Below are 21,857 nucleotides of genomic sequence, written 5' to 3'. Positions count from 1 at the left end.
TCTCTCATATTTAATCCCTTAGATCCATACAAAGCATGCAAAAGAAAATCCTACGTACTATCCTAGTCTTCGTCGTCACACATGACCTCTAGCCGATCCTTGTCCGCCGCAGCCTACGCCACATCCGCGTCCACCACAGCCCGCGCCGCCTCCATCTCCTGCCGACGAAGACGTCTCGCCTCCGCAGCCGACTCCAAGCAGATGGAGTTCAGGATGGCCTGCTACTCCGCCCATAGATCCACGTCCTCATCCAACGCCGGCGCCTCCTCCTCCTCCTCCTCCCCACATCCTCCGTAGGCTCACATTCCTCCTCCTCTTACTCCTGCACCTCCTCCTCTTACTCCTCCACCTCCTCCTCTGGATCCAAAGGTAGCCGTGTGGCCCTCCAGATCCGGACCTGATCAAGGAGCTAAAGTCAGTGCTCCGACGTGTAGTGGCGGCGGCATGGGGACATGGCTGAAGGCTGCGAGGGACGGGAGGAGGAAAATATGGAGGGGTAGAGTTTTTGTGCCGGTGGTCAGCTTAAATAGTGAAAGCACAAGTTCTCCCTAGCTAGGTGGTTTTGGTAATTAATAACAACATATACTTCATCGGACTAATGATTCCACCAAGTATATTTGAGGAAAAGTTCAATGAATGGATTAGCAAAGGATTGTGAGGGGATTCCCTAGATGCAAGGAACATCTATTGGCAACAAACTTCAAGACTCTACATTTTGCTTTTATGTGAGAAATCACAATTGAGTTCATAGGAAAGCCAATTCTATTAAAAGGGGATGAGGTTTCTATGATGATCTGGTTGCTCAAGTGCTTAGAGTTAGCCACCAAAACCCCTCATGATATTCTCCCACATATATTCTGCCCAAAGCCTAAACACACAAATTCGGTGCCACCAATATTTCCAAATCGGCCATACCGAGTTTTACCCTAGACAGATCCTATGCGAAACCCTAGCATCTTGGTGACACCAAGTTCCATTTCGGTGAAACCGAAATCAGTGACCAACTTTCTATTGTCCCACTTCTAAAAATCAAAATTTTCGAGTTTTAGGAATCGGTGACACCGAAACAGGTAACTGCCTAGGCTAGCCAAAATCATTCCCATCGAGATTCATATATCAGTCTCACCGAAACGCCAAAAGTTGCCACATTTTGCACTAGTCGGTGCAACCGAGTTTTTGCTTCAGTTTCATCGAGTTGGGAAATAGTGTTGTAACGATTGGATTTTTGGAGATGCCTATATATACCCCTCCATATGCCTCTCATTCGCAGAGGAAGCACTCAGAACGAACCAACACTTGCCCCGTCCATTTTTTTGAGAGAGCCACTCATGTGTTGATATCAAGATATTCCATTCCTACCATATGAATCTTGATTTCTAGCCTCCCCAAGTTGCTTTCCATCCAATCAATCTCTTCTATCCAAGCCAAATCCATGAGAGAGTGATTGAGTGTTGAGGAGACTATCTTTTTAAGCACAATGGCAAGGAGTTCATTATACTACCACATCTATTACGTTTTGGAGAGTGGTGTCTCATAGATTGGTTAGGTATCGCTTGGGAGCCTCCGACTTTGTGTGGAGTTGAACCAAGAAGTTTGTAAGGGCAAGGAGATCGCCTACTTCATGATGATCTACCCCGAGTGAGGCTAGTCCTTTGTGGACATAAACCATGGTGGAATAGACAAGGTTGCTTCTCCCTGGACCCTTTGTGGGTTGAGCCCTCCGTGGACTCTCGCGACCGTTACCCTACGTGGGTTGAAGTCTCCATCAACATGGATGTACGATAGCACCACCTATCGGAACCACGCCAAAAATCTTCGTGTCATATTTGCGTTTGATCTTCCTATCCCTACCCTTTATTTATATGTGCATGTCTTTACTTTCCGCTGCTATACTCTTATACTTGCATGTGTAGTGTGTGCTTGACTTGCTATAATTGCTAAAACTTTCCCATAACTAAAATTGAGAAAAGGCTAATTTTTTATTTGGTCAAGTAGTCTAACCACACCCCTCTAGACTTACTTTGGATCCTACAAGTGGTATTAGAGCTTTGGTCTCTATTGCATTGGTTTCACAACCTAGGAGAGTATGGCGTCTAGTGAGGGAAATTATCACCGTAGAGGTCCATATTTTGATGGTACACACTTTGCTAGTTGGAATCATAAAATGAAAATGCATAATCTTGATCATAACTTCGCCGTTTGGGTGTCGTTCATGTTGGATTGCAAGGTGAATTCTTTGGTGATGGAAAGGAATCGGATCATGGAGCGACCACGAAAGAATTGAAGATGTTGCAAAACAATGCTCAAGCATGCGACATTCTATTCAACTACCTATGCCCCGAAGAGTTCAACAAGATTAGCCGTCTTGAGAATGCTAAGGAAATTTGGGATACTTTGATTGATATGTGTGAAGGTACCGAATCCGCGAGGGAATCTAAGTTGGATGTGCTACAACGTTAACTTGACAAGTTCAAGATGAAGGATGGTGAAGGAGTCACTGAAATGTACTCTAGGCTCGCTCTCATCACAAATGAGATTGCCGGTTTAGGAAGTGAAGAGATGACCGATACATCATCAAGAAGATCCTTAGAGCCTTGGATGGGAAGTACGACACCGTGTGCACATTGATCCAAATGATGCCAAACTACAATGATCTCAAGCCTACGGAAGTCAATGTAAGGATTGTTGCTCATGATACGTCACTCAAAGAAAAAAAAGAGCTTCATAACAAGTCAAGTGGTGCATACAAAGCTTCAAACGACACTCCCGCTACCTCAAGTGACAAACTTGTTACAAATGAAGAGATAAGCCTCATGGTCAAGAAATTCAACAAGTTCTACAAGAGCAGAGGCAAAGAGAGAAGCTCCAACTCAAGATACGAAGAGAAGCGCTCATCTAGTCGTGACCGGAATTGTTACAATTGTGGAAGGCCCGGACACTACTCCACTGAGTGCACGATCACCCACAAAATAAGGGAAGAGTCGCCTAGAAGAAGAAGCTCAAGAGATGAGTCACCTCGAAGAGATATAAGGATTAGAGAAGATCGTTATGAACGAATACCCCCAGAGAAGCAAGCACTCAGAGAAGAAGGACAAGTACACCAAGAGCCACTGAAGAAGAATACATCAAGCTCATGTTGGTGAATGAGTATCCGGCTCCGAATCCAACAACCAATCCGAGAGAAGCTACCACTCCAACACCGACTATAATCAAGATGAAGGTGTTGTCGGACTAGCACTTGTATCCTCCAATTCCCACGACATATTTGATTCACAAAATGGAGGAAGTGGAAATTGCTTCATGGCTAAAGGCCCTAAGATATCACACCCCGAATACTTTGACTTTAATAGTGATGAGGATGACTTATTTGGAGATGATGACTTGCTCTTTGATAAAACTAGTAATCTTAGTCAAAATGAACTGACAATAATCATGCTAGTCAAGATAAGTCGTGTGATGATGATAAGAAGGAGATTGAGCGTCTTACTAAAGAATTAAACACTCTTATGTTAGCTCATGAATCTACTGTAGAAGATCATAGAGAGCTTGTAAGAACTCATGAGAAGTTACGTTTCGAGAAGCTAAATTTAGAGCAAGAACATGAGTTTCTTAAAGCTATAAATAACAATCTTTGAAAGAAGAGTTCTTCTTATCTAGCCAAACGATTACTCTTGTCTACTTTTGTTCCACAAGTTAAATCTAAGCAAACTACTAACAAAGGCAAGAAAGGTTCTTCATCTAGTAACAACAACACTAATGCTAAATCCAATGATGTTGTTTCTAGTAGCTCTATTGATTCCACTAATGGTTCTCTTATCCAAGTCACACTTGAGAAATAAAATGATTTATTGAAAGGAATTATAGAGAAAGCTGTCTACAAGAGCCTTGCTGGAAGTAAGAAATTTGAGGAGATTGTACGCAAGCAAGGAGGACAGCGGAAGAAACAAGGCATTGGCTACTTCAATGCCAATGGAGTTGAATGGGTAGAAGGTCAATAACCCAAGATGAAGTTTGTTCCCCAAAAGGAGAAGTATGATCCTGCTTTCCCCAAGGGAACAAATGCTCTAGATGACCTTCCACCACAAGACCACAAACTCAAGGGCACGAACACGCTTTGAGAGGAGATTAACTCATTTGAAGAAGAACCCCAAGCCATGGTATAAGCTGTTGGAAATATGCCCTAGATGCAATAATAATTAGTTATTGTTATATTTCTTTGTTCATGATAATCGTTTATTATCCATGCTATAATTGCATTGATTGGAAACACAATACTTGTGTGGATACATAGACAAAACACTGTCCCTAGTAAGCCTCTAGTTGACTAGCTCGTTGATCAAAGATGGTCAAGGTTTCCTGGCCATAGGCAAGTGTTGTTACTTGATAACGGGATCACATCATTAGGAGAATCATGTGATGGACTAGACCCAAACTAATAGACGTAGCATGTTGATCGTGTCATTTTATTGCTACTGTTTTCTGCGTGTCAAGTATTTGTTCCTATGACCATGAGATCATATAACTCACTGACACCGGAGGAATGCTTTGTGTGTATCAAACGTCGCAACATAACTGGGTGACTATAAAGATGCTCTACAGGTATCTCCGAAGGTGTTCGTTGAGTTAGTATAGATCAAGACAGGGATTTGTCACTCCATATGACGGAGAGGTATCTCGAGGCCCACTCGGTAATACAACATCACACACAAGCCTTGCAAGCAATGTGACTTAGTGTAAGTTGCGGGATCTTGTATTACGGAACGAGTAAAGAGACTTGTCGGTAAACGAGATTGAAATAGGTATGCGGATACTGACGATCGAATCTCAGGCAAGTAACATACCGAAGGACAAAGGGAATGACATACGGGATTATATGAATCCTTGGCACTGAGGTTCAAACGATAAGATCTTCGTAGAATATGTAGGATCCAATATGGGCACCCAGGTCCCGCTATTGGATATTTACCAAGGAGTCTCTCGGGTCATGTCTACATAGTTCTCGAACCCGCAGGGTCTGCACACTTAAGGTTCGACGTTGTTTTATGCGTATTTGAGTTATATGGTTGGTTACCGAATGTTGTTCGGAGTCCCGGATGAGATCACGAACGTCACGAGGATTTCCGAAATGGTCCGGAAACAAAGACTGATATATAAGATGACCTCATTTGGTTACCGGAAGGTTTTCGTGCATTACCGGAAAAGTTTCGGGCTCATCGGTAGTGTACTGGGAGTGCCGGGGACCATCAGGAGGGGTGTCACGCCCCAAGGGGTCTCATGGGCTATGGGAAGAGATAAACCAGCCCCTAGTGGGCTGGAATAAGTTCCCACTAAGGCCCATAAGGTTTGAGAAGGAAAAAAACACAAGGTGGAAAGAGTTTCCAAGTGGGAAGGTGGAATCCTACTTCAAGTAGGATTGGAGTAGGACTCCTCCACCTCCAATTTCGGCCAAACCTTTAGGTTTTGAGGCTGCCTCCTCCCTCCCTCCCTCCTATATATAGTGGGGTTTTAGGGCTGATTTGAGACAACTTTTGCCACGGCATCCCGACCACATACTTCCAGGGTTTTACCTCTAGATCGCGTTTCTGCGGAGCTTGGGCGGAGCCCTGCTGAGATTAGATCACCACCAACCTCCGGAGCGCCGTCACGCTGCCGGAGAACTCATCTACCTCTCCGTCTCTCTTGCTGGATCAAGAAGGCCGAGATCATCGTTGAGCTGTACGTGTGCTGAACGCGGAGGTGCCGTCCGTTCGGCACTAGATCGGAGCGGATCGTGGGACGGATCGCGGGACGGTTCGTGGGACGGTTCGCAGGGCGGATCGAGGGACGTGAGGATGTTCCACTACATCAACCGCGTTTCTTAACGCTTCTGCTATGCGATCTACAAGGGTACGTAGATCGGAAATCCCCTCTCGTAGATGGACATCACCATGATAGGTCTTCGTGCGCGTAGGAATTTTTTTTGTTTCCCATGCGACGTTCCCCAACAGTGGCATCATGAGCTAGGTTCATGTGTAGATGTAATCTCGAGTAGAACACAAAAGTTTTTGTGGGAGGTGATGTGTGTTTTGCTGCCCTCCTTAGTCTTTTCTTGATTCCGCGGTATTGTTGGATCGAAGCGGCTCGGACCAACATTACTCGTACGCTTACGAGAGACTGGTTTCATCGCTACGAGTAACTCCGTTGCTCAAAGATGACCGGCGAGTGTCGGTTTCTCCAACTTTAGTTGAATCGGATTTGACCGAGGAGGTCATTGGATGAGGTTAAATAGCAATTCATATATCTCCGTTGTGGTGTTTGCGTAAGTAAGATGCGATCCTACTAGACACCCATGGTCACCACGTAAAACATGCAACAACAATTAGAGGACGTCTAACTTGTTTTTGCAGGGTATGCTTGTGATGTGATATGGCCAATGATGTGATGTGATATATTGGATGTATGAGATGATCATGTTGTAATAGTTAATATCGACTTGCACGTCAATGGTACGGCAACCGGCAGGAGCCATAGGGTTGTCTTTAAACTAACGTTTGTGCTTGCAGATGTGTTTACTATATTGCTAGGACGTAGCTTTAGTACTAATAGCATGAGTAGCATGACAACCCCGATGGCGACACGTTGATGGAGATCATGGTGTGACGCCGGTGACAAGAAGATCGTGCCGGTGCTTTGGTGATGGAGATCAAGAAGCACATGATGATGGCCATATCATGTCACTTATGAATTGCATGTGATGTTAATCCTTTATGCACCTTATCTTGCTTAGAACGACGGTAGCATTATGAGATGATCTCTCACTAAAATTTCAAGACGAAATTATGTTCTCCCCGACTGTGCACCGTTGCGACAGTTATTCGTTTCGAGACACCACGTGATGATCGGGTGTGATAGACTCAACGTTCACATACAACGGGTGCAAAACAGTTGCACACGCGAAACACTCGGGTTAAGCTTGACGAGCCTAGCATGTGCAGACATGGCCTCGGAACACATGAGACCGAAAGGTCGAGCATGAATCGTATAGTTGATATGATTAGCATAGAGATGCTTACCACTAAAACTATTCTCGACTCACGTGATGATCGGACTTGAGATAGTGGATTTGGATCATGTACCACTCAAATGACTAGACAGATGTACTTTTTGAGTGGGAGTTCTTAAGTAATATGATTAATTGAACTAATTGTCATGAACATAGTCTAATGGTCTTTGCGAATTACGATGTAGCTTGCGCTATTGCTCTACTGTTTTTAATATGTTCCTAGAGAAAATTTAGTTGAAAGTAGCAAACTTTGCGGACTGAGTCTGTAAAACTAAGGATTGTCCTCGTTGCTGCGCAGAAGGCTTATGTCCTTAATGCACCACTCAGTGTGCTGCACCTCGAGCGTCGTCTGTGGATGTTGTGAACATCCGACATACACGTTTCTGATGACTACGCGATAGTTCGGTGCAAAATACTTAATGGCTTAGAAGCGTGGCGCCGAAGACGTTTTGAAACGTCACGGAACATGAGTGATGTTCTAAAGATATGAAATTGTGATTTCATGCTTGTGCCCTTGTTAAGAGGTATGAGACCTCCGACAAGATTCTTTGTCCATGAAGTAAAGGAGAAAAACTCAATCATTGAGCGTGTGCTCAGATTGTCTGAGTACGACAATCACTTGAATCAAGTGGGAGTTAATCTTCCAGATGAGATAGTGATGGTTCTCCAAAGTTACTGCCACCAAGCTGTGAGAGCTTCGTGATGAACTATAACATATCAAGGATAGATACAATGATCCTTGAGAGATTCGTGATGTATGACACTGCAAAAGTAGAAATCAAGAAGGAGCATCAATGGTTGATGGTTAGTAAAACCACTAAGTTTCATGAAAGGCAAGGGCTAGAAGGGATACTTCGTGAAACAGCAAAACAGTTGCTGCACTAATGAAGAGACCCAAGTCTAAACCCAAACCCGAGACTAAGTGCTTCTGTTATGAGGGGAACGGTCACTGAGGCGGAGCTACCCTAGATGCTTGGTAGATAAGTAGGCTGGCAAAGTCGAAAGTAGTATATTTGATATACATGATGTTGATGTGTGCTTTACTAGTACTCCTAGTAGCGCGAGGGTATTGGATACCGGTTCAGTTGCTAAGTGATTGGTAACACGAAATGAAAGCTACGGAATAAACGAAGACTAGCTAAAGGCGAGGTGACGATACGTGTTGGAAGTGTTTCCAAGGTTGATATGATCAAACATCGCACGCTCCCTCTGTCATCGGGATTGGTGGTGAAACCCAAATAATTGTTATTTGGTGTTTGCGTTGAGCATGAACATGATTGGATCGTGTTTGTTGCAATACGATTATTCATTTAAAAGAATAATAGTTATTCTATTTGCTTGAATAATTACCCTCAATGGTTTATTGAATCTCGATCGTAGTGTTACACATGTTCATAATACTAGTGCCAAAAGATAAAAAGTAATAATGATAGTACCACTTAGTTGTGGCACTGCCACTTGAGTCATGTTGGTGTAAAATGCATGAAGAAACTCCATGCTGATGGATCGTTTGGACTCACTTGATTTTGAATCACTTGAGACATGCAAAACATGCCACATGAAACAAGTAGAGTAACTTGTTGGGAGTAATGCATTTTTGATGTGTGCAGTCCAATAAGTGCTAAGGCACGGAGTGGATATCATTATGTTCTTACTTCACTGACGATTTGAGTAGATACAGGAGTATTTACTTGATGAATCACAAGTATGAAATGTTGAAAAGTTCAAAGCTATTTTAGAGTGAAGATCGTCGTGACAAGAGGATAAACAGTCTACGCTATGATCATAGAGATGAATATCTGAATTACGAGTTTTGGTACGCAATTAAGACAATGTGGAAATTGTTTCGCAGTTCATGCCACCTGGAACACCATAGTGTGATGATGTGTCTGAACGTCTTAGCCACGCCCTATTTGATATGGTGCATACTATGATGTCTCTTATCGAATTACCACTATCGTTTATGGGTTATGCATTAGAGACAACCGCATTCACTTTAAATAGGGCACCGCGTATTTCCGTTGAGATGACACAGTATAGACTAAGGTTTAGAGAAATCTAAGCTGTCGTTTCTTGAAAGTTTGGAGCTGCAATGCTTATGTGAAAAAGTTTCAGTCTGATAAGCTCGAACCCAAAGCGGATAAATGCATCTTCATAAGATATCCAAAACAGTTGGATACATCTCCTATCTCAGATCCGGAAGCAAAGTGTTTGTTTCTAGAAACAGGTTCTTTCTTGAGGAAAGGTTTCTCTCAAAAAGAATGAGTGGGAGGGTGATAGAACTTGATGAGGTTATTGAACCATCACTTCGACTAGTGTGTAGCAGGGCACATGAAGTTGTTCCTGTGGCGCCTACACCAATTGAAGTGGAAGCTGATGATGGTGATCATTGAGCTTCGGATCAAGTTACTACAAGCCTTGTAGGTCGACAAGGTCGCGTACTACTACAGAGTGGTATGGTAACCCTGTCTTGGAGGTCATGTTGTTGAACAATAATGAACCTACGAGCTGTGGAGAAGCGATGGTGGGCCCGGATTCCGACAAATGGCTGGAGGCCATGAAATCCGAGGGAGGATCCATGTATGAAAACAAAGTGTAGACTTTGGAAGAACTACTTGATGGTCGTAGGACTATTGAGTAAAGATGGATCTTTAAAAGGAAGACAGACGACGATGGTGATAAGTCACTATTAAGAAAAGCTCGACTTGTCGCAAAGATGTTTCCGACATGATCAAACAGTTGACTATGGTGAGACTTTCTCACTCGTAGAGATGCTAAAACTCTGTTAGAATTATGTTAGTAGTTGTTGCATTATTTTTGAAATATTGCACATAGGATGTCAAAACATTGTTTCCTCGACGGTTTCCTTGAGCAAACATTGTATGTGATACAACCAGAAGGTTTTGTCGATCCTAAAGATACTAACAAGTATGCAAGCTCCAGCGATCCTTCAATGGACTGGTGCAAGCATCTCGGAGTTGGAATATACACTTTGATGAGATGATCAAAGATTTTGGGTTTGTACAAGGTTTATGAGAAACTTGTATTTCCAAAGAAGTGAGTGGGAGCACTATAGAATTTCTGATAAGTATATGTGGTTGACATATTGTTGATCAGAAGTAATGTAGAATTTCTGTGAAGCATAAAAGGTTGTTTGAAAGGAGTTTTTCAAAGGAATACGTGGATTGAGCTACTTGAACGTTGATCATCAAGATATATGGAGATAGATAAAAACGCTTAATAGAAGTTTCAACAAGATGCATGCCTTGACAAGTTTTTGAAGGAATTCGAAATAGATTATCAAAGAAGGAGTTCTTGACTTTGTTGTAAGGTGTGAATTTGAGTAAGACTCAAAACCCGATGATGGGGTCATAGTCCTAGGGTAGGGTCATAGGCTTGCCATGTAGGTCCTACCCAAGGACTACCCCTCACAAAGGACAAGGCCCTTAGTCAGCCCCGACTGAATTAAGGAGTCCCCATCATCAGTCGGTAACAGGTCCTCGACCATCCAGTCGGAGACTAGCATTCGGAGGATACCAAGCTAACCGACTGGATACACTCGGTACATCGTAACCTCTCTGGAGGGAAACGGTCGCACGTTTCCGGGTGCATTTATTAGCATTTAGAGCATACGTTACCTGTAACGTACGCATTCAATCCCCACTACTCCACCCCTGTACCGGAACCGTTGTGGAGGGCAGCGCACTCTATATAAGCCACCCTCCCCCACTGGTAGAGGGGTTAGCAACTCATTGTATTCTATATTTCCACTCGACAACAAGCTCCCTGAGCACTGTGACGTAGGGCTATTACCTCCACTGCAGAGGGGCCTGAACTCATACAACCTCGCCGTAGCTAAGGCTCTGCCCATCCTTTTCGTACCCTACACATCTACTGTCAGGCTTATACCCACGACAATTGGCGCCCACCTTGGGGCAGGCGTCTAAGCGACTTCCAGCGAGTTTGCGATTACTTCCTTTCGTCATGTCGTCCGGCGGAGATTCGAGCATGGGTCACGAGATCTTTTTCGGCGCTCTCTCCTTCATCGTTGACGATTCGGCATGGCTTCGGGATGCGCCCCTCAACGTCGAGGCGCTTCCCCATCGCGGGGCTACGCACTTCCGTGCCGGGCCCGCGACATTCTTCTTCTCCAGCAGTCGGCTCCGTTGTCGACCTACACCGCCGTCATGCGCCGCAACAAGCGGTCCCGCCGTCCACGGCTCCAGCGTTGGGTGCAACACGCCACGCGCGCCAGAGCGCATCTTCCCAAGTTGCGGTCCTAGAGTCAGTTGTGGTTGCCCCGCCGTCCGAGTGCTCGGACTCGGTTCCGACTGAGTTTCCTTCCGAGTACGCGGGTCGCGGACCTGCAGCAGAAGTACACATGGCCAATTCCCATGAAGATCCCCGTCAAGCTGGCCGGAACGAGCACGAGATCGGTGAAGCGTCTGGCGCACGTCGTCCACCTCGCCGTTCTGCCAGTCGGCACACTGGGCGAAGCAACGTGGAGCTGTTCCGCACACCCCTCCTCAACTTGGCTACGGCTGCCAAGATAGCCGATTCCCTCCAGCCGACTGATTCAGAGGCTGGTAGAGGGATCGAGCAGATCCGAGCACTGTTGCACACGGCGCAGCAGCAGAATTCGGCGGTCTCCCAGTCGCACAACAAGATCTACAATAGTTCTGTTCATGCGAATACACATCGGTCAGTTCACAGCCCAGGTTCCCATCAGCGGCACACAGGAGGCAGCCGTTCCATAAATCATGAAGATCGTCGCCGTTCACGCACCCCTCCGCGGGGTGGGCCCTACGGGCCCCGACATCATGATGATCGGCGTTCAGTCGGTGACACTTACGACCCAAGGCCCAACGCAAGAGGGCATATCGCCCAGCGGAGGGTCGACAGGGGACGAGCCCACCGCGAGGGTCGCGATATTGACCGTCCGAGTGGAAGCAGGGCCATCGTTTCTGGTCCCGAGTGTTTTAGTCGAGCCATCCGTTCGGCCGACATCCCTCCCAACTACCGATTGGCGACGGGAATTAACAAGTTTACAGGGGAGTCCAAGCCAGAAACGTGGCTGGATGATTACCGAGTGGCAGTCCAGATCGGAGGAGGAGACGACCATGTCGCTATGAAGCACCTCCCTCTGATGCTCGACGGCTCGGCGCGAGCGTGGTTGAATCAGTTGGCCCCCTCGAGCATCTACAGCTGGGCGGATCTGGCCCGGGTGTTCATCAGGACCTTCGAAGGGACGTGCAAGCGCCCTGCTGGCCTCGTGGAGCTCCAACGCTGCGTCCAGAAGCAGAATGAGCCCCTGCGCGACTTCATCCAGCGTTGGACAACTCTCTACCACACGGTGGAGAACGTCACCGAGCATCAAGCAGTCTGCGCCTTCAAGGCAGGAGTGCGGTACAGGGATTTGTACCTTAAGTTTGGCCGAACAGGCGACATCTCCATGAGCAAGATGATGGAGATAGCGACACGCTATGCAAATGGCGAAGAAGAGGACCGCATCCGAAGCGGCAAGCACAAAACAGTCGCTGAAGGAGACGGGGGCAACACTCGGAAGCAGAAGCAGAAAGCTCCGACCGCTCCACAAGCAGAAGCTGCAGCCGTAACCAATGCCAAGTTCAAGGGCAAAGGGAAGGCTCAGTTCACCCCCAAGAAGAAGCAGTTCAATAACCCCATCCTGGACAAGCCATGTCCGGTTCATACGAAGATGGACGAAGAGGGCAACCCCATATATGCGAAGCATACCACTCGACAGTGTCGCCTCCTGATCCAGGGGTTCAGCGAAGGGCAACTGAGTGAGAAGGACCATGAACAGGATGAGGAGGATAAGGAGGATCCGTTCCCCCAAGTCAACGCAACCCTGATGATTTTTGCTGACGTCGAGAGCAAGAGTCGACTGAAGCTGGTGAACAGAGAGGTGAACATGGCCACCCCTACCAGCCCCAAGTTCCTCAAATGGTCTCAAACTGCGATCACCTTTGACCAGTCGGATCATCGGGCACATGTACCCACCCCGGGGAGACAGGCTCTGGTCGTCGACCCGGTGGTAGAAGGAGTCCGACTGCGCAAAGTCCTCATGGATGGCGGCAACGGCTTGAACATCATGTACGCCGACACACTCAAGGGGATGGGCATCCCGATGTCCAAACTCAGCGAGAGAAGCATGCAGTTCCATGGAGTCGTCCCTGGGCGGAAGGCCAAGTCACTCGGCCAGATCGCGTTGGACGTCATTTTCGGCTCCGACAAGAACTTCCGCAAGGAAAAGCTGACGTTCGAAGTGGTCGACTTCCAGAGCGCTTATCACGCAATTCTGGGTCGCCCAGCGTATGCGCGTTTCATGGCCCATCCATGTTACGTATACCTGAAGCTGAAGATGCCAGGCCCGAAGGGTGTGATCACCATCACAGGCAATCGGCAGCGGGCTGAAGAGTGTCTGCAGCAGGGATCAAGAATCGCCGACCAGCAGATGGCCGTCCTCGAGCTGGACGACTACAAGAAAACAGTCGACCCCGCCGACCTGATGCGCTTGAAGAAACCAGCTTCAGAGTCTGCATTTCAGTCGGCAGGAGAGATGAAGAAGGTCAGCATCCACCCGACGGACGCCACTGCTGCCCCGACGAACATCTCCACCAGCCTTGATCCTAAATAGGAAGCCGAGCTCACCCAATTCCTCCGTGAGAACTGGGACATCTTCGCATGGAAACCCTCTGACATGCCAGGTGTACCTAGGGAGTTGGCTGAGCACCGACTGCATGTGGATCCTGCTTCTCGGCCCGTCCGAGAGCGCTTGCGCCGGTCCGCCGCGCATAAGAGGAAGGCAATCGGGGAAGAGGTGGCCAAGCTGCTCGCAGCCAACTTCATTCGCGAGGTTCACCACTCCGAGTGGCTCGCCAATGTTGTCATGGTGCCCAAGAAGGACAAGTCGCTCCGAATGTGCATCGACTTCAAGCATCTCAATAAGGTTCGCCCGAAAGACCATTTTCCGCTCCCCCGCATAGATCAGATTGTCGATTCTACTGCGGGTTGCGAGCGTCTGTCATTTCTTGATGCCTACTCGGGCTATCATTAGTTCCGTCTGTATGGTCCCGATGAGTTAAAAACAGCCTTCATCACCCCATTCGGGTGCTTCTGCTACATCACTATGCCATTCGGTCTGAAGAATGCAGGAGCTACCTTTATGCGCATGATCCAAAAATGTCTCCTCGACCAGATTGGTCGGAATGTGGAGGCATACATGGATGATATCGTGGTCAAGTCACGCAAAGGTTCCGACCTGCTGACTGACTTGGCAGAAACATTCGCCAACCTTCGTAGGTACGATATCAAGCTAAATCCTGCCAAGTGTTCATTCGGTGTTCCCAGCGGAAAGTTACTCGGTTTCTTCATTTCCGAACGAGGGATCGATGTTAACCCCGAAAAGATCGGGACCATCGTCCGAATGGAGAGGCCAGTCAGAATACATGACGTCCAACGGCTCACAGGTTGCCTAGCGGCTTTGAGCAGGTTCATCAGTCGACTCGGCGAGAAAGCGCTTCCTCTGTACCGACTCATGAAGAAATCAGATACCTTCGAGTGGACAGACGAAGCCCAAGTCGCATTCGACGACCTCAAATTCCTACTTTCCACCCAGCCGGTTCTTACTGCTCCACTCAGTAAAGAGCCCCTTCTTCTGTATATCGCGGCTACAAATCAAGTCGTCAGTACTGTTCTTACAGTCGAACGAGAAGAAGAAGGCAAAGCATACAAAGTTCAGCGGCCAGTGTACTACGTCTCCGAAGTCCTGACTCCTTCCAAGCTGAGGTATCCCCACTATCAAAAACTTATCTACGGGATTTACATGACTGCGAAGAAGGTGGCCCATTATTTCCAAGACCACTCGGTGTCTGTCGTTTCTGATGCTCCATTGTCGGAAATTCTCCACAATCGAGACGCGTCAGGCCGAGTGGAGAAGTGGGCGATGGAGATGCTGTACTGTGATATCAAGTTCGAGGCCAAGAAAGCTATTAAGTCTCAAGCTCTGGCTGACTTCATAGCAGAATGGGTAGAACAACAACAACCGACCCACATCTGCTCGGCCCATTGGACAATGTTCTTTGATGGGTCCAAGATGTTGAATGGCTCCGGCGCTGGCGTTGTGATCATATCACCAAAGGGAGACAAGCTCAAGTACGTGCTACAGATACACTTCGATTCCTCCAACAACGAGGCAGAGTATGAAGCTCTCCTCTACGGGTTACGTATGGCCATCTCACTCGGCGTCCGTCGCCTGATGGTCTACGGCGATTCGGATTTGGTGGTCAATCAAGTGATGAAAGAGTGGGACGTCAGGAACCCCGCCATGACTACATACTTCAATGCAGTGAGGAAGCTTGAGAAGAAGTTTGAAGGTCTAGAACTTCACCATGTTCCAAGACTGAAGAACCAAGCAGCTGATGAGTTAGCAAAACTCGGATCCACTCAGAGACCAGTCCCGAGTGACGTCTGCCAAGAGCACCTCCACCTTCCTTCAGTCAAAGAAGATCCTTTCAAAGAGGAGCAGGCACAACCAAAGAGTTCAACGGATCCGACTGAAGTCGATGTACCTGCTGTGGTTGACCTGGTCATGGAGATTCTTGCCGTCATCCCCGATTGGACTGTGCCGATCATTGCATATATCCTGAGGCAGGAACTACCGGAAGACGAAGTCCAGGCCAGGCAGATAGTCCGCAGGTCGAAGTCGTTCACTGTCATTGATGGCCAATTGTACAAAGAAAGTATCTCTGGCGTTCTTCAACGATGCATCTCCCCCGAGGAGGGGCAGCTGATTCTGGAGGATATCCACTCGGGGACCTGCGGTCATCACGCTTCTTCGAGAGCAATCGTCGCCAAGGCATTCAGGGCTGGTTTCTTCTGGCTGCAGGCTAACGAGATGGCTAAAGATATGGTTGACCGATGTGAGGGCTGCCAGTTCTACTCCAACAAGTCCCACAAGCCGACGTCTGCGTTGAAGAGGATCCCTCTTGTGTGGCCGTTTGCTGTTTGGGGATTAGATACAGTCGGTCCATTCAAGACAGGCCAAGGTGGATACACACATCAAAGCGAATCAACAGCCCATCAAGTTGGTGGCAGTCGACAAGTTCACGAAATGGTCGAAGCGAAGCCCATCAAGAAGCTCGACGCCTCAACAACCGTCAAGTTTGTCAGGGACATCGTCTTCAGATTCGGTGTACCTCACAGCATAATCACGGACAACGGGACAAACTTTGACTCGGACAGATTCAAAGGTTTCTGTACAAGCCAAGGCATCCGAGTGGATTTTGCTTCCGTAGCGCATCCTGAGTCCAATGGACAAGCAGAGCGGGCAAACGGACTTATTTTACAAGGTTTGAAGCCCCAACTCCTGCGAGAGATAGGACATGCCGCTGGCGCTTGGGTTACCGAGCTACCTTCAGTGCTTTGGGGACTTCGCACAACCCCGAACAGATCTATAGGGCGATCACCGTTCTTCCTCGTTTATGGAGCAGAAGCAGTCCTTCCGAGTGACTTGCTTCACAATGCGCCATGAGTCGAACTCTTCTCCGAAGCCGAAGCAGAACAAGCAAGGCAAGACCAAGTGGATCTTCTGGAGGAGGAGCACGAGATGGCACTAACTCGCTCAACCATTTATCAACAAAATCTGCGGCGTTTCCATGCACGCCACGTCAGAAGTCGCACGTTCCAAGCAGGCGACCTGGTGCTCCGAGTGGATCAACAAATACCTCACAAGCTGGCTCCGGCCTGGGAAGGACCCTTCATCATCTCCAAGGTGCTGAACAACGGAGCATACAGACTTTACAACATTGAGAGAGAGACGGACGAGCCGCGTGCATGGAACGGAGATCTCCTGAAGCGCTTCTACGCGTGACCGTCGACTGAAGCAATGTAAAGAACAAGTATTGGTGAAATATTATAAAGCAGATTGAGTTTTTTGCAGGTTCAAAGTTCTTCCGCGGTCGCAGACTCCGGTCTCAAAAAAAACACTTAGCTGCGATCCAGAATCGCCTAAGTATTAACCTTCTCCGAGTGTGCACTACACGTCACACTCGGGGGCTTAGCTGCGATCCAGCATCGCCTAAGTATTAACCTTCTCCGAGTGTGCACTACACGTCACACTCGGGGGCTTAGCTGCGATCCAGAATCGCCTAAGTATTAACCTTCTCCGAGTGTGCACTACACGTCACACTCGGGGGCTTAGCTGCGATCCAGAATCGCCTAAGTATTAACCTTCTCCGAGTGTGCACTACACGTCACAGTCGGGGGCTTAGCTGCGATCCAGAATCGCCTAAGTATTAACCTTCTCCGAGTGTGCACTACACGTCACACTCGGGGGCTTAGCTGCGATCCAGAATCGCCTAAGTATTAACCTTCTCCGAGTGTGCACTACACGTCACACTCGGGGGCTTAGCTGCGATCCAGAATCGCCTAAGTATTAACCTTCTCCGAGTGTGCACTACACGTCACACTCGGGGGCTTAGCTGCGATCCAGAATCGCCTAAGTATTAGCCTTCTCCGAGTGTGCACTACACGTCACACTCGGGGGCTTAGCTGCGATCCAGAATCGCCTAAGTATTAACCTTCTCCCAGTGTGCACTACACGTCACACTCGGGGGCTTAGCTGCGATCCAGAATCGCCTAAGTATTAACATTCTCCGAGTGTGCACTACACGTCACACTTGGGGGCTTAGCTGCGATCCAGAATCGCCTAAGTATTAACCTTCTCCGAGTGTGCACTTCACGGCACACTCGGGAGCTTAGCCGCGATCCAGAATTGCCTAAGTATTAACCTTCTCCGAGTGTACTCTTAACGTCACACTCGGAGACTTAGGGAATTCCACGGACCCTCAATGAGGCTCATGCAGATGTCAAAACAACCGACATGTTCCGAATGTTTGCCTTTGGCTTCACCAAGAAACGCCAAACAAAAACTCGAGTCAACATTGCAACAGAAGAGCAAAAGAATCAATTCAAAGTTCAACCAAAGATAGTGGCTCGGTGTGGATCAAGCTTACCCACACCGAACCAAGAATGTGAAAGCCAACTGCAGTGGCCAAAGTTTCTTACAGATCCACACTCGGCATACCGAGGATAAAAGTGTTTTTACGCTTCATCTGGATTAACACCAGGACTGGAGGGCTCTACGAACGTGTCCAGATCAATACCGTCGGCGATGCGGGTGGCGCTTTCAAGGAAGGTTTCCATGAAGTCTTCGAATTGAAGTTTATTCGTGTTGGCCACCTTCAACGTCTTCAACTTCTCCTCGCGCACCTCCTTGCAATGGACTCGGACCAGGGACAAAGCAACATCTGCACCGCAACGAGCTGCAGATTTCTTCCACGACTGCACTCGGTTGGGAATCTCCTCCAGTCGGGTCATCAGGTTCTCCATCTCCTGCCGCGACTCATCTTCTAGCCAAAGCTCCTTGTCGATTCGGCCGACGACTTCTCTCAATTGACTGATGAAAGTACCAACTTTGCCCACGCGGATGTGCGCACGGAGCAGATCCCGATTGGCGTCGTCGCCGAGTGGAACTTTCTCAAGAATCGACCGCTCCACGTCAGCTGCTTCAGCTTCGGTGTCAAAGCAAAAATCTGCGACAATAGGACAAACAAACAATAAGTGCCGAGTGTGACGCGCATAACACAACCACTCGGAAAAAGCAGGACTTACCAGCCAGACGCGTCATCATCTGCCGAGCCCAGTCGCTGACATATTTCTCCTGTGCCCTGCATCGTTTGTTCAGCACGTCCATCTAACCCATCAGAGCAGTCCTCTGTTTCCCCATATTTTCCACTTCCTCAGTCAACACCTTGTTCGCTTCCCGAGCCTGCTCCAATGACTTCTCTCGTCCCTCCAGAGCATCCTTCATGCCAGCCATTGCGAGCATGGCCGCATCAAGCTCACCAGCGAGCTGATTCCTCTCCGCCTTGAGAGTCTCATAGGCTGATCCCATTTCACAGGTTTTCCGCCACCAAACACCAAGGGACAATCAGAAAATTCAACAATAAAAGTCTAAGTTCTTCAGACCCCTGCCGACGCAAGCAGTCGACAGCGGTCTCGGGGACTACACCCAGTGGGTTCACTAAGAGTGACCCCACTGGCATGCCACTCAAGCAGGCCCGCCCTATTGAGCTGCATGTTACCACCTACGCCTACGAGGCCAATACTACCCGACCTGAGTACAACTTACTCTCTGAGACTCTTACAGAAAATGCACTCCGAGTGCCACAACTGCTAGCAGTCGGTCATGTTATTTACAGACCTGACCAAAGCAAAGACAATATGTATAAAGACAACTGCCGGTGCAAGCACTCGACAGAAGTCTCGGGGACTACACCCACTGGGTTCACTCAGAGTGAACCCATTGCAAACAACAGCTGCTATCCAAAAAACACCCACTGGGTTACAAGAGAAAAATAAATACTTACTAGCCCACTTACTCGGATATCATCCCGCAGCTCCAAGCTCCGCTGGTACAAGGACGCGACGGAGTTGTAGGCCCTCTTGGCTTCCCCAGCCATCAGCTCCGCCTACACCATGGCTCCCTTGGCCGCTCCCACCTGCTCCTCCGGGAGACGCTGGATGTTGAACTCGACATTCGACGAGCCTGGCATCGTCGGAAGTTCCTGAGGCATCTCGAGGTCCGTTCCAGTCGGCACCTCAACCACCAGCGCCGGTTCAGTCGGCGGCAGCGCCTCAGTCGGCGGCACGTCAGCGGCGGGAGCAGCAACAGGCGGAGCAGCCTCAAGAACGGGCTCCACAGCCTGTTCAGTTCTCCCCTGATCGCCCTCGTCCATGCAAATCGCCCCTGATAGACCGAACGACGCAAGATCTCAGAAAAAGAAAGAGGCAGAACCTATGATAGAACAAAACACTCAAGGTCACTACAACACACCTGGCTGGGACGAGACGACGTTGTCCGTGTCCATGAGGTCGTCTTCTTGGCGTGCCGGAGAGGTGGTAGAAGTAGCAACTCTGTCGAGTGAAATCCATTCGACCAATGAACAAGAATTCACTCGGATATTAGAAGAAATTAGAAGATCGATACACTTACGTGGAGGTGACGGGGACAACAACCCTCATCCGCGGCAGAGCCTTCCGAGGTTTGGACCCACTCGGTTTGGCCGCCTTGGAAGACTGACCCGCAGGTTCAGCGGCAGCATCCCTGGCCCTTTTGGTGCTCCGAGCACTCGGGACCACTGGGGCAGTGGGCGGAGCACTCGAAGATGCTGGAGGGGCCGAGGGAACGGCATGCTCGTGTCGGCGGTTGGTCCGATGCTCTGTTTGCGGAGGCGGAGAGTCCCGCTCTTCGTCTTCCTCCTCTTCCTCGCTGGTCTCTTCCTCTGACTCCCCGCTGTCGGAGACATATTCAGCGCTCTCCACGCTGCCCTCCTGGCTGCCTTCCTCCTCCTCAGCCGGGTTCCCGTTCGAGACGGGAGAAAACCAGTTGGTCCACTCCTGCATAAAATTCAGTCGGCGACATCAGACGTCGCACAGAGATTCAAGCAAACGATAAGATTAAGACAGTTAGGAGCACTCGACAAGTGCCATTCACCTGATTCGGAGGAGGATTATCCGCGCAGAAGGGCTTCACTCGCCGAGATCCTTTGGGATTCTCGCAGGGGCCTGTGATCTGGAGCACCCACGAGGTCACCCTCTCCTCATTCACGCCCACAACGTTGGTCCGAGTGGAATCCTCGGGCCCCGTATAATGCCACATGGCGTGGTCGCGAGCCTACATGGGCTGGATACGCCGACCAAGGAAGACCTCCAGCAAGTCTATGCCAGTGACCCCCCTCCTGACGACATCTACGAGCGCCCCGACCAGAGGCTGGATGTTGTTCTTCTCCGCCCTCGTGAGCGCGAGTTGCTTAGGTGGGGCGGGCCGATCTAAGCTAAAGGGAGGCAGCCCTGTCGAAGCATTCGGGCAGGCGATATCCTGGCAGTAGAACCACGTCGACTGCCAGTTCCTGACCGACTCACTCAGCTGGAGGGCAGGATAACTGCTCCGACTCTTTTTCTGGAAACCTAGACCCCCGCAGAGCTGGAGAAGATGTGTTTTATCATCCGACTGGCTAAGTCGTTTGATGGTCTGGGATCTAGCAGAAAATATGTGCTTGAACAGCCCCTAATGGGGAGGACAGCCAATGAAACACTCGCATAGAACTATAAAGGCAGAGAGATGGGCAATGGCGTTCGGGGGAAAGTGGTGAAGTTGTGCCTCGAAGTGATTCATGATGCCCTTGAAGAAAGGATGCGGAGGCAAGGAGAAACCTCGATAGACGTGGCTGAGAAGCAAGACGCGCTCCCCCTCCCGGGGCGCCGGCTCGACCTCGTTCTCCGCCGGCAGCCTCCAAGTCTTGTCCACGATCATCCCGCGCTCGACCAGCTGCAGCAGATCCCCCTCCGTCACCGTGGAGGGGAGGAAGTCGCCTTGAATCCACCCCGCCGGCAGCGGCCGCTGACGCCGCTGAGCAGGAGCCGCCGCCTTCCCCTTCTTCTTCCTCGCCTCCATCTTGCTCGTCTGGCCCTTGGTCATGGCGGAGACTGCGAGCCCGCGGGAGGAAGGGAGAGGGAAGAGTGTAGAGGCGCTCGAGGTGGCGAGAGAGACGGAGCAGGCAAAGGCAAGAGATTCGGCGAGCGTAACGAAGAAGCCTCGCCGCCGAGATTTAAGGTGGGTTTCGACTGGGTCGCTGGCAGGTGGCCCCGAAACCTTATCCCCCCGACCCACCGCGGCGATATTAGTGGAGAGGTTGAAGGCGCGAGAATCGAGGCGTCAGGCGCTACTCGA

This window comes from Hordeum vulgare, chromosome 7H (assembly GCF_904849725.1).
Source record: "Hordeum vulgare subsp. vulgare chromosome 7H, MorexV3_pseudomolecules_assembly, whole genome shotgun sequence".
Classification (NCBI taxonomy): Eukaryota; Viridiplantae; Streptophyta; class Magnoliopsida; order Poales; family Poaceae; genus Hordeum; species Hordeum vulgare.
The sequence above is the reverse complement of the archived record's forward strand: the minus strand, read 5'-3'. Positions refer to the sequence as shown.